The sequence below is a fragment of the Pongo abelii genome, chromosome Y, assembly GCF_028885655.2.
Source record: "Pongo abelii isolate AG06213 chromosome Y, NHGRI_mPonAbe1-v2.0_pri, whole genome shotgun sequence".
Taxonomy (NCBI): domain Eukaryota; kingdom Metazoa; phylum Chordata; class Mammalia; order Primates; family Hominidae; genus Pongo; species Pongo abelii.
The window spans coordinates 15,524,342-15,537,454 of NC_072009.2; the positions used below are offsets into that span (position 1 = coordinate 15,524,342).

General features: G+C 38.5%; 1 pseudogene; it reads right to left on the bottom strand.

The window, feature by feature from the left end:
• Positions 1-422: 422 nt before the first annotated feature.
• On the bottom strand, positions 423-10,710 carry LOC129053434 (RNA-binding motif protein, Y chromosome, family 1 member B-like; annotated as a pseudogene).
• Positions 10,711-13,113: the final 2,403 nt, after the last annotated feature.

Here is a 13,113-nt window from a genome sequence, read left to right on the forward strand (position 1 = left end):
TCAGTGGAAAATATGTTTCCATTACCACTGTCCCGCTTCAGTCACAGAATGCTTCAAGAAGAATGTTCTGGATGTTTTAAACTCTAGTTTCAACAGTATCTATTACTTTTTGACCTTTACTATTCCTCTGAAGGACAAACGTTTCAGGGTGAGGCAGACAGCTTCTGAGGGCTTCTGAAACTTGAATTTGTGATTTGTCCACCTAGGTCCCCCAAAGAGAAGAGATTATGGGCGTGAGCCACCTTGCACAGCTGAAGCTGGTAAGTTTTTTAAAAGAAACGCAGCCTAATTAGGAAACTTGTGCAGCTTCCAAGGAAGACTGCAATTGCGCCTACTTTTGTATGTTTTTATGTGCAAACCAACAAACGCAAGTTTTTACAAACAACACAGTTTACTCTGCTATTGAATTTGCTTTTGAGCACGTGTAGCAATAAAATCAGGCACTTTGCATTCCATGTATAGATTTATTCTGAAAATTTTACTACACACATTACACCTAAACAGATAGCTTTCAAATGGTATTAAAAATAATGAAATTACTTTGATAAAGATTCCTTTTCAGCTCAAAAAATTCATGGAGGAAGTTAATAGCTACCTCTCCCTACAAAACTAACTTATTTCTAGTAGTGGTACTCAGGTAATAATACAGAAACAACATTGTAATTTTCGATACCCACGGAAGAACTCTTATTTTAAATATCTGCTTCAGTCTCCTTTTTCAGATCGGCTTCCCCCAACACCTTTTCTAGAAGCCCTGTAACTTGAGCTCCCATATTCTTCACGAGGATCACGGTGCACCCTATCCACTGAAGGTGGATAGGTTTGTTCTTTTCTGCCACTGTGCTCACGACCACTGGAATAGGAATCACGATGGCTCCTTGAGTAACTCTCCCGGCTTCTGTCATATCTATCTCGTGTATTGTTATAATCACGGCGACTGCTTCCACTGAAAGTCATCCGAGGACCTGGTGCAGGTGGTACACCACGAGAGGTCCCTGCAGGGTTGATAAAATAATAGCACTTATGTTGAACTACATTGAAACATTTTTACTGGTATCACTAAACCACGAATCAGTTAAAGTTCTATTTGGAAATACCTGCTTTCCTCTGCCTCTCTTGACAGGATATTAATTGTGACTGCAATAGTCAAAATGTTTTATTTAAAAGAAGTGTCAGTGTAGTATTTTGAAGCTTAAGAAAGTCTATTCTAAAATAAAGGTTGAGTCACGTTTTCTGTAAATGAATTGAAGTTCTAACCTTCCTATAGATCCCTAGGCTTTACACTGTTAACCTTTCCCAACATTTAAACATGTTATGGTTTTCCTTTGTAATTTTCCCTAAAATTTTGTTACAGCAATGATCTGCTCTACTAAATATAATTGTATAATTTACAAAACATACCTGGACGCTTACTATAACTCTGACATGCATGTCTGTAGGAACTTCCACTTGGACGTTCTGAATCATCTCTACCATGGCCGTCATGATCACTATTAAACAAAAAACAAAACAAAACAAAACAAAAAACCTCTTCGTTAGTGTCAGAATGAACAATTTAAGACGTATATTGGAGAAAACAAGAAAATGTTATAGTACCCATATCGTCTAGAAGAATGTTCATCACGGAGAGAACGACCATAATCACGCCATGCACAGTCTTTACGTGGCGGAGCATAACACCTGGTGTCTCGGGAACTTCGATGATTTATGCTTGCATAAGTTTTAAAGAAACAAATTTTAAATGATCAACTTCTAGTATCCAAAACATAACCTGTTTACAACTTTAAAAAAAAAAAAAAAAAAAAAAGGCCAGACATCTAAACAGACATTTCTTCAAGTACAATATATTCAAATACCCAAAAAGTACGGGGAACTGATACTCCTTATTAGGGATTCAGAAAATGCATTTCTAAGCCAAAATGTGATACCATACTTCCCACATACTGGAATGCCTATAAATTGTAACAAGCTGGAAATATCAAGTCTTTCAGAGGATGTAGGTAAACTGGAACCCTGATACAGTGCTTGCTGGAATGGAAAATGAGGCAGCTACTATGGAGACATGTGGTGGGTCCTGAAGAAAACAAACATAATTATCATATGATCAAGCAACTCCACACATACATAGCCAGAATTGAGTAAGTGTACTCAAGCTAATATTTGTGCCTAGAAATACTGCGGTGGAAACAACCCAAACAAAATAATGGGTTAACAGCCTGTGTAAGGAGTGAAGTGCGATGACGTAAACGAACCTTCAGGACATCCAGCAGAAAGAAAAGAGACAGACAAAAAAGTCGTGTAGTGTTTGAGCCCATTACAAGGAAATGCCCACAACAGGTAAGTTCATAAACAGAACACAGATTGATGTTTCCTGGTGGCAGCGGGAAGGGAGAAAAGGAAAGGGACTGCTTAACTGATAGTGGAGCTGTAGTCCGGAGTCATGAAAATGTTTTTTTTTTTTTTTTTTTTTTTTTTTTTACTAAATAGAGGTGGTTGTTACACAACACAGAATGCATTTAATGCCATTTAATTGTTAACCCAAAGATGTTTAATTTTGGTATGTGCATTTCATCACCACAACAAAAAACCAACTATTTTTTCAATTTTCCTTTACCTATCTTTAGTTGCATAAGCATCATCTCTTGTTGAGGTACTGTTCTTTCTCCGGGAGGAGGATGGCTCTCTGCGTGAAGGACCTGCATAGTTCTCTCTTCCACGTGAAATGGGACCTTTAATTTAACATGATGACATATTACGTAAAGTACAGAAAATTTGAAGAACTATCTTTTCTACTCTAAAACAACTTTAAAAATTATTTCTCCCATGACTCTCCTTCTCTTTCCCTGATTTACCAGACATTCATGACACCTTCAGCATAGCTTACAGCTTTGTATAATCTCTTGGCTCCTAAAAGGCCAGTTCCTCTTAAACACAGTTTAAGCTAAACATTAATTCTCAGGTTAACAGTTCATTTTTAACTGGAAATAACTAGTTAGTTGTTATCTTCCTTTTCATGTGAATTACTGATGACTATTAATGACACAGGGAAAATGCATAAAACCGTCAAAATTTACACTGATTTTAAAGTTTGCATATGGTGTCCTATCTCAGCCAAAGAAAGTACATTTACCCATCTTGTTCAATCTGTCTCACACACACACACAAGTAGTGCAACCCATGAACTACTGAATGTGAAATCTGTACACAAAAGTTCTTCTTTATCTCCAAGTGGTTGGCTCTATCTTAAATGAGGACAAATTAAAATATGCTCCTCCAGCTTTTCTAACGATGGCTAAGATTTATTTTACATGGAATAAGAAATACTGGTAAAAGAGTCATTACATCATTGTGCCTCATTCAAAATAGAACAGTTTTTCCTTTAATACAGGCTTCACGTGCTATTTCTGACAGGTCAGTCTCTCACCTATGATGTGTTCACTGGCTAATCTTTAAGTGGAAATGTGCTAGCTTAAGTATTGTGAACTCAATTACTACCTAACTTCACCAATCCTCTAATACGAAATGTAAAATTGAAAACAGAAGGTTTCCATTTCCTCCATATTATGATGCATGCCTTAGTAAGAATTTTAATTTGCTCTGCTTAAACTTCTTTGCTGAGAACGGTGACTTTTTTATCGTGCTTTCTTCTGTTCCATCTGAAATCTTACCCTTCTCCTCCTTCTCAAGATTATTACTTCTATTCAATCCTACTGCTCACCTTGTGTTGCTTAGTTCTAAATTCTCTCCTCAAATAATTTCAAATCCTGCACTAAGGATCTCGCGTTAAGGTTTAAACATCCCCGTACAATCTTAATGATAAATGTACAGCCCCTGAACTTCACGACTCTGCATTTCTGTGATATCAACTTAGCTGAAAAATGTTGGACTCCTTCATGTCTACATTTCAATCCTTACTTATCTTGTTAAACAGTATTAAAGCCCAGTGACTGCTTTTCTGCTAAATGCTCTTGTAGTATCCTCAAAGAACCAGCAAGAACACCTTGCACACAAGCATTACCGAGGTCACAGAAACTGTCTGGCCAGGCCCAGTGGCTCACGCCTCGAGCCACTGTGGAAGGCTAAAGCAGGTGGACTGCTTGAGCCCAGGGCTTTAGTGTCAGCTATGACAATGTAGTGAGATCCTGTCTCTACAAAAATAGGGAAAGAAAAATTGGATAGGTGTGGTGGTGCATGCCATGAGTCACAGCAACTCAGGAGGCTGAAACAGGAGGACTGCATGAGCTCCGGAATTTGAGGCTGTAGCAAGCCATCATCTCACCACTGCAGCCTGGCCTGGTGACAGCAAGACTCTAACCTGACAAAGAAACTGAACACACAATTTTTAGATTGGAACACCAGGGGTCAAATAGAAAGGGATCTAGGATATGCAAGGATTCATTAGACTAAGAAGCCTCCCATCAAAGAATACTGCTGGGAACTTTGAGAAAAATTAAGAGGAATTCTCTAGCAAACAAAGCATTAAATGGAACGTTTGCCTCTTTGTAATCGCTTCTTTGATCTGCAGTTAAAAGGTCAAGTATTTCTTCACCATAAATCTGAAATTCACCTAGCGAGATTCAAACTAAAATAAAAGCTATCAATCAATAAGTATGTCCATGTATGTGTCAATTCTAATGTGTTACTCAATCTTAAATTAAGCATTCAGGTAAATAGCTCATTTTCAGTCATACAAAAACTACGGTCTGGCTCTCAGGTAGCATTTACCTTGGCCTCCTATCCCACTATTGCTTCTTGCCACAGTTGAAGGAGCAGATTTTTTAGGAGGAGGACTTCCAATTCTTGAAGATGGAACTCTTTTAACTCCAAACGTTCCCCTAGAAGAACTCATGTGGAGATCAAGAGTGTATCCACCATCACCTGTATTTCATACAAAATCTTTTTAGTTGAGAAACGTCGCTGTTTTTTAAATGGCTAAATATTAGATGTGTATAAATCTTTCCTGCAGATTGTAATTGTAAAATTGCACAATTATCTAAACTAATAACCTTTAGTATTTCTATATGAAATTAGTTTAATTCAAGCAATAAAAGTCCATTTAGAAAATCTACAAAAATAATCAGGAATCATTTCATATATTGGTGTGAGAGAGAGATGTGGGATAAGTGGAGAGTGAAGAGAGAGCAGAAATCTATCATTCAAATATCTAAATATAATCTAGATCAAGAAAAACATATTAGGAGATCAGTAATAAATGGCTGCTCATATCATTCTGGTATGAAGAAAGCTTCGTGAAAACATATCATAAAATTAAACCAAATTCCACTCAAAGGAACTCAGATAATTACAGAATCAAAAGGTGACACCTTAGAAAAGTACATGATCTCTAAAACTTGTTAACATAATTTAGATTCTTAAACTTCCCTTATGTAATAGTAATTTTCAGCTTGGGCTATGCTCAATTTTAATAATCTTTAAGAATTGCATAATAAATAATGAAAAAATTTATATATGTGTGTGTGTATATATATACACATATATAAATATATGTATATATACACACACATATAAATATATGTATATATACACACACATACAAATATATGTGTATATACACACACATATAATTATATGTGTATATATACACACATATAAATATATGTGTGTATATATACACACATATATAAATATGATTTATATGTGATCTTTAGACTTTTCCTGAGTCACAGACTCTTTGAAGAAATTAGAGTTCTACATTCCTTAAACGGCAGATGCTATATGGCAGGCCAATGCGCAAGTTCTCCATATGAAATGAAAAATAAAATAGATTTGCTTAGATGCTTGCACATGTATAGACAGAAAAACAAATATAGTTGAATCAATCCTAAAATACTGAGTTACAGCCAGGTGCGGTGGCTTACGCCTGTAATCTCAGCACTTTGGGAGGGCGAGGCGGGCGGATCACGAGGTCTGGAGATCCAGACCATCCTGGCAAACACGGGGAAACCCCGTCTCAATTAAAAACACAAAAAGATTAGCCTGGTGTCGTGGTGGAGGCCTGTAGTCCCAGCTACTCGGGAGGCTGAGGCAGGAGAATGGCATGAACCCAGGAGGTGGAGTTTGCAGTGAGCCAGGATCGCACCACTGCACTCCAGCCTGGGCGACAGAGCGCGACTCCGTCTCAAAAAAAAAAAAACAAAACAAAACTGAATTACAGACATTACATCTTAACAGACAGTTTTCAAATAGCATTCAAAATTATGAAATTACTTTGAAAAAATTCATTTTCATCAGTATACCTCAAAAAATTCATGGAATAAGACAGTATCTACCTCTCCCCACAAACCAACCTATTTCTTTTACTGGTACTCAGCTAATAATGCTGAAACAACATTTTAATTTTCGATATGTGAGAAAGAATTGGTATGCAAGAACTATTATTTTAAAGATCTGCTTTAGTCTCCTCCTTCACATCAGCTTTCCCTACCACCACCTCTAGAAGCCCTGTAACTTGAGCTACAATGTGCTTCACAAGGAGGATGGTGCACCCTATCTGTTCCTTTCTTCCACCGTGCTCACCATCACGGGAACAGAAATCACCACGGCTCCTTGAGTAACTCTCCAGACTTCTGCCATGTCTATCTCATGTATTGTTATAACCGTGGTGACTCCTTCCACCCTAAGTCATCAGAGGCCCTCCCTCATGTGGTGTACCACGGGAGGTCCCTGCGGTGTTGATAAAATAATAGAAAGTACGTTGAGCTACATTTCAACATTTTTACTGGTATCACTAAAGCATGAACCAGTTAAAGTACTATTTGGAAATATCTGCTTTCCTCTGTCTTTGGGGTCACGATATTCATTATGCCTGCAATAGTCAAAAGGTTTTATTTAAAAGAAGTGTCAGAGTAGGATTTTGAAGCCTAAGAAAGACTTAAACTTAGATATTTCCTGAGTCACAGACTCTTTTGACTAATTAACGTTCTACATTCCTTAAGTGGAAAATGCTTTATGGCAGCCCACTATGCAAATTATCCATATCAAAATATTTGCATCCATGTGTGCACGTGTATACACAGAAAAATAAATGTTGTGCAAGCAATCCTAAAATACTGAGTTTCTACTGTCCTTCTGGAAGGTTTTCAAGATTTCACTGTATTTTGACAATGCAACATCTACGAACTACGGGGCCCCAAAGAGAGAAACTCTAAAGTATTACGAATGTGAATGAGTTCTGCAGAAAACCTGTGGAGTACACACAATCATCATTCATAAACTCAGTTCAGTTGAAATTTATGTTATTTCCGTGCAAAGTAATTAAGATTTTAAAACAACTTTTAGATATTAGTTCAATCTTTCCTATAATACGTCTTTAGCACTTACAAATGATTTTGCTTATCAACAAGAATTTACTTTTCCTGGGAAGTAAATAAAATTGAGAAATTTCTACATCTTCCAACACTGTCTTTCAGTCCTATGGTTCCATCTTTATATTGTAAAACATTACCCAAGTGTCCTCCACGTGAGTGATGCCACCCTCTTCTTCCTCCACTGCTTCTTCTTGTAGACCTCAGACTTCCCGAAGGGCTTCTGTGTCTTGAAGGAGGTGGTGTTCTCCGCGTACCACCACGTTGAAAGGATGGTTTATTGGCTTCTTCTACTTTTATTGCTTTTCCATACAAATACTGAAAGAATAAAGTATACAATCGAGAAAACTGTCACAGTTAACCTAAACACATTTTACAGATGTTTTACATCAACTCTATTTCAGTTCTACACGTTTTCACCAAAGACAAACATTTTTCTTTTTTTTTTTAATTTTTTTTTTTTTTTCCTGAAATGATCGCGTCCTTCACAATGTGAAATTTGAGACATTTGCTGAGCACATGCCTTCCATGAAGGGATAAACAGAAATTCTATTATTCAGTTTCCTTGAAAGGCCTCCAATATTAAAAAATAACACCTCAAAAAATTAACCCATCACACATTCTGCCAGACAATGTGGCACATGTTCTTTACAATACATAATTTACTTCACCTTTGCATCCACGTCACTTATTTAAAAGCCTCAGTGTTTCAAGTGTATATAAAAGAATGTGTCATTTTAAAAAGTAAGGTTATTTATTCAAAGGCATTAGTTACATTATTCATTTTGAATTGTTTCCTGTTTATTGTGCTCATACTCACATACAAGGTCCCAGTATAATTTACAATTCTGTATTTACTCTACTTCTGTTTCCTTAAATGTGATATAGGGTTGGTCTCCTTCATGTCTTCTGCCTTACTAATTTCTTATTTGGCCTTAGACGTGTCCCTGTAAAACAACTCGTAGTAGAGTACTGCATGCTGTTTCTCAGAAATGCTTAAATGTCCTAATTAAATTCACGATAACTTTCTTCAATTTAATCTTTTCTATAGGCCAAAGCAATGTTTCAAAACAGTTTAGCTAAGAACTCTATTTCAAAATCACATGGCTTTTGGTAGTTGGGGGAAGATCTTAGATACTTTCCAAGATCTCTTGCAGCCACGTAGCCAGTTGTTCCTACCTTGAGACTTCTTTTGCTACTTCTGGGCCAAAAATATTTTCCCCAGATTTGCACATGGCTGCTCGCTTCCCAGTATTCCAAGGTCAGCCAAAATTTCTTAAACTCCTCATTCGTCCTGAAAACTCTAAGTACCTCCTTATTTCCGTTCTTAATAGTTATGTGCATATAACACTTATATTTATTTTTATACAATAAAATATGGGAGATGAAGTGATTTAGAAATCACAGCTACAAAAACTACCTCTTCTTCTGCTTGAAAACTAGCGGAAAAAATTATCATAGATTACTATACAAAAGTCAAAATTATCTCCAGTCCTGACACCATGCCATGAAGAGAAAGCAGCTCTCGTGTTCTACCACACCTTCAAACACAGAAGTATAAGAGTGAATAAAAATGTACTGTCTGCTGTGTACCAGGAAGTCTGCTAGATATAACAGAAATGAAAGCAACTAGGAAAGTTTAAATATGCACTAAAGACAATTTAACGATCGAGAGATTAATACATGGTACAGGGAGTACAAAATACCTAGTATATACGATGAGGAAGAAACTCTAAAATCTAAGTTGTTTTTGAAGAATAAATTATTATTTCGTAGACATTTACAGAGAATGGTAACGCTCACCAAGTCCAAGAAAGCATACTCGAGATAGCACAAAGGGTAACAGAAACTACAATCAGATTGTGATAATGTTATAAAACACAAAAAGCTCCAAAGCGTCCAGGATGGAATGATCTTGACTGCAACACAAAGGAATTCGGTAGTTAACAGTATTACAGAAAAGTTTAAAGCCGTAGTAAACACACAATCCCTGGAATTTAAGTCTCAATAGGACAAGAATCCATGGATTGGATCAAAACAAGTCCAACAACACACTGGGAAAATCAGGAATTAGGTATGCGTGTTACATAAATCACTCTGGTGACAGACTAAAAATGTGCTTAGGAGAAAAGGGCAACGATGGGACAAAAATGTCAGTTAGTTGCTCTGTTATCCAAATTCAATGTTCTCATATTATTTTCTATGTTCAACTTCTTAACACTTCCTTCAGTGAAAAGGTCCTCTTTAAATATACTTTCTCTAGAATACATTTTCAGGGAATGGACAAGAATGTTTCCGTCTAGTGAGTCTGTCTAGGTGTCTCTTTACGGAAGACTTCTTTCTTGTAAGTGTGTCTAGGTATATATCCACGGTTTGTCTACGCTACAAAAGTCTTTCCAGGAATCGGACGTAACTCCCTTAATAGCATGTCATAAATATTGACTTCTTTCTCTCATATTCCTGACGGTTCTTTCTAAGTTTTAAACCTCTTTGTAAGCTTCTGAAAATCTACCTACGCTCATATTGAAGTACAAACATGGAAATTGGGTTACCATAGAGTAATTCATACAACGTTTATTTCTATATCCTTTCAAAAACACTTGCATCTATGAGGCAAAAAGAAGAGGATGGCTAAAGCATTTCAGTTCACACGGCATTCTGCTATCTTCAAAAGTTTAGTAATACTAGAAAGACCTACTAATACTGCTAATTGAAAAACAAAGTTAAAACATTATTCACTAGGGACCCTTACCTTTCCATTCATATCTTTGGCAGCATTCCTAGCATCTGCAGGGTTCTCAAAAGTAATAAATGCGAAGCCTCTACACTTGTTTTTTCGATCTTTCTTCCAAACAACTAAAATACATGAAAACATTTTACATGTACATAACTAACTCACCATAATAACACACATCTTAGAGTTACATGAAATCAGAAAATAATTACATTTCACATCATTACTACGATTCTTAATACTGAGTCACCCGTATAACCTGCCTATTATATTTCATTTTGCTCTCCAGCTGCACAAATAATTTACTTTTGCTCATTTTCCTTTTGAAGTAGTAGGTGACCCTTTCCACAGACCCTTCAGCTGCTGCCATGAGAATTATCCGAATATCAAACAGAAACTTCAAAACAACAGTTTAAAAACAAACAAAAAAAATCATTTTAATTTAAGAATTCAAGGAAATATTTTCAGTGTATGTCTACTTTGGTAAAAAAATAAATATAAAATATACAGAAATATATGTTGGCATCAAGAGTTACCTTCCGACACGCGACCATGTTCCCCAAATACTGCTTTAAGCGTCTTTTCATCGGCTTCTCTACTTAGCCCACCAACGAAAAGCTTGCCAGGCTGATTCGCTTCCATCATTTAGCTGTAAAGGATGAAAATTTATCTATATTTAGATAACAATAAGAGAGCCCAAAACATAAAATTTTATTACATACTGTGTTGAAACCTCAAGTGAAATACCCTTACAGAGGCTGACATCTTCCTAGTATTACTTACTCGAAATATGAAAAATGTGTAACATACAGAGCAAAAGCAGCACTGACTTCATGGGAAAACGCTGCATTTTACTACAAACCTCACAAAAACTCCTTTATAAAACTTAGATAACAAAAGCCATTGCGATTTTATAAAGTTGCAATACTCAGGAAGCCCGCACTTAAATACTTTGATTTGGTAACTAAACATTTAGGAGGTACAATGTGATTTTGTTTGTTTGTGTGTTTGTTTTCTTTTTTTTTTTTTTCCAGAGACTTCAATTTCCTTTAGGCAAAGTGTACGTCCATTAATAGCATTTAATAAATACTGTCTTCCTTCTCTCATATTCCTGAGAGGAGGACTGAAGCGTCCTCCAACCAGCTTCAAGTGATCGTGCCACATCTCAGCTTCCCAAGTAGCTGGGCGTACAGGGGCTGGCGATCTCAGCTGGGCATGTGTGTGGGTGTCTGTGTGTGTATAGAAACAGCTTTCCCCATGTTGCCGAAGCTGGTCTCGAACTCCTGGGCTCAAGTGATCTGCTTGCATGAGGCTATGAAACCGATGGGATTTCAATGGTGAAACACCACGCCAAGACTGCTATTTGGATAAATGATTAAATTCTCCTAATTAAAGTACATGCTTTCTTGGGGGAGTATATTTTAAATATTTTACAAACTTTTAGTGATTTGAAATATACGAGAGATCAGGGATCCCCAAACACGGGCCTCCAACGGGTACCTGTCTCTGGCCTGTTAGTAATCCCGACGCAGCACAGGTGGTGAACCACTCGCACTGCCTGAGCCCCGCCACCTGTGGGATCAGCAGAGGCATTGCATTCTCACAGGAACCCTACTGTGAACTGCCCATGCGAAAAATCCACGTGGCGCTCTCCTTACGAAAACGTAATGCCTGAGAACAACCTAAGGTGGAACAGTTCCATCTAGAAACCATCCCACCTATCCTCCCGCTGCCACACCCTGTCCTCCTCACAGATCCCCTGCCCGGTCCCTGCCCCCTGTCACACCGCTCTGACCCGAAGCCCCGCCACACCCGGTGCCCGTTGGGGCCCTGACACCCACCACCCACCCCAACGTGTCCAACTCGCAGCCTTCTCCCCCTACCCACCCCTTGTCTGGGGAAAAATCATCTTCCACTAAGCCCGTCCTTGGTGCCAAAATGGCAACAGATTAACGGAGCTCATTATGTTACACAGGCCGGTCTCCATCTCCTGACCACAAGCCATCCTCCCATCTTGACTTCCCCAAATTGCCCGGATTACCAGAGTACGTCTGCATGCCAGGTTAATAAAGTAACTCAAGCGCGATTATTTCGTTTCCGTTTTAGGCTATCTATCGCCATTTACCTCGATTACACTCACTTACTCGGTTTAAATTATTTACGATACCAGAGATACAGGAAACATTTCCAATAGTGTCTTACAAGGAGGGAGACATTTCAAGGCTTTACAGACACAAATTTAAACTGTGATTATTTATGGCCCCAGACTTCTACATACACTAAAGTAACGCAATTTATGTCCAATGTTGATCATTCCTGCCAGACAAATCAGAAATTTGACACGTGCTGACTAACAGGACAAGTTTTTCATCACAGTGGTTAAATTAAAGTGCCTGCATATTTAAATTATGACCACATACCGAGAGAAAAACCGCTATAATAGAAAGTGCACACGAAAACAATGGCGCCCTAGCTCGCTGTCCCACACGACCTTACCCACCGGTCAGACATGGCCGACAGTGAAAGGAAGACTCCTCAAGAAACAGACAACGAGTTCATGAAAATTAGTTTCTTAATAACACTAGCGATTTCTTTCCCTCCTTTGTCCTCCCGTAATTCAACACCGACACATTGAAAACCCATCTGCTTTTACAGACAACATCCAGAAACCTCGCTGTCTTTGTATTTTTGCTGAGAGACCAACCTGAGCAGAGAAACAGAAAATAAAGATGCTTTTGAGTAGGACAAACGGCCTCTGGGTCGCGGGGCCCTCACGGCGCATGCATCTGGCTGCCGCACAACGGGTGGCCGACCGCGGCCTAAGATGCCACAACCGGACCGTGCGCCAAGCACGCCGGAAGTGCCGGAACAGCCAGCCACTCTCCGCGGCTGATCAGTGCGTGGGCGGAGGGCGTCTTCCGGGGTTTCCCGCATCCAGTGGCCCGCAGCTCCACCATCCCGGGGAAGGCCTTCCGCGAGAAGCCGCGAGAGCTTGTAGCAGGGGGCGCCGGCAGTGTGCGCTTTGGAAGTGGGTGCTTGGAAGTCCTACACCCT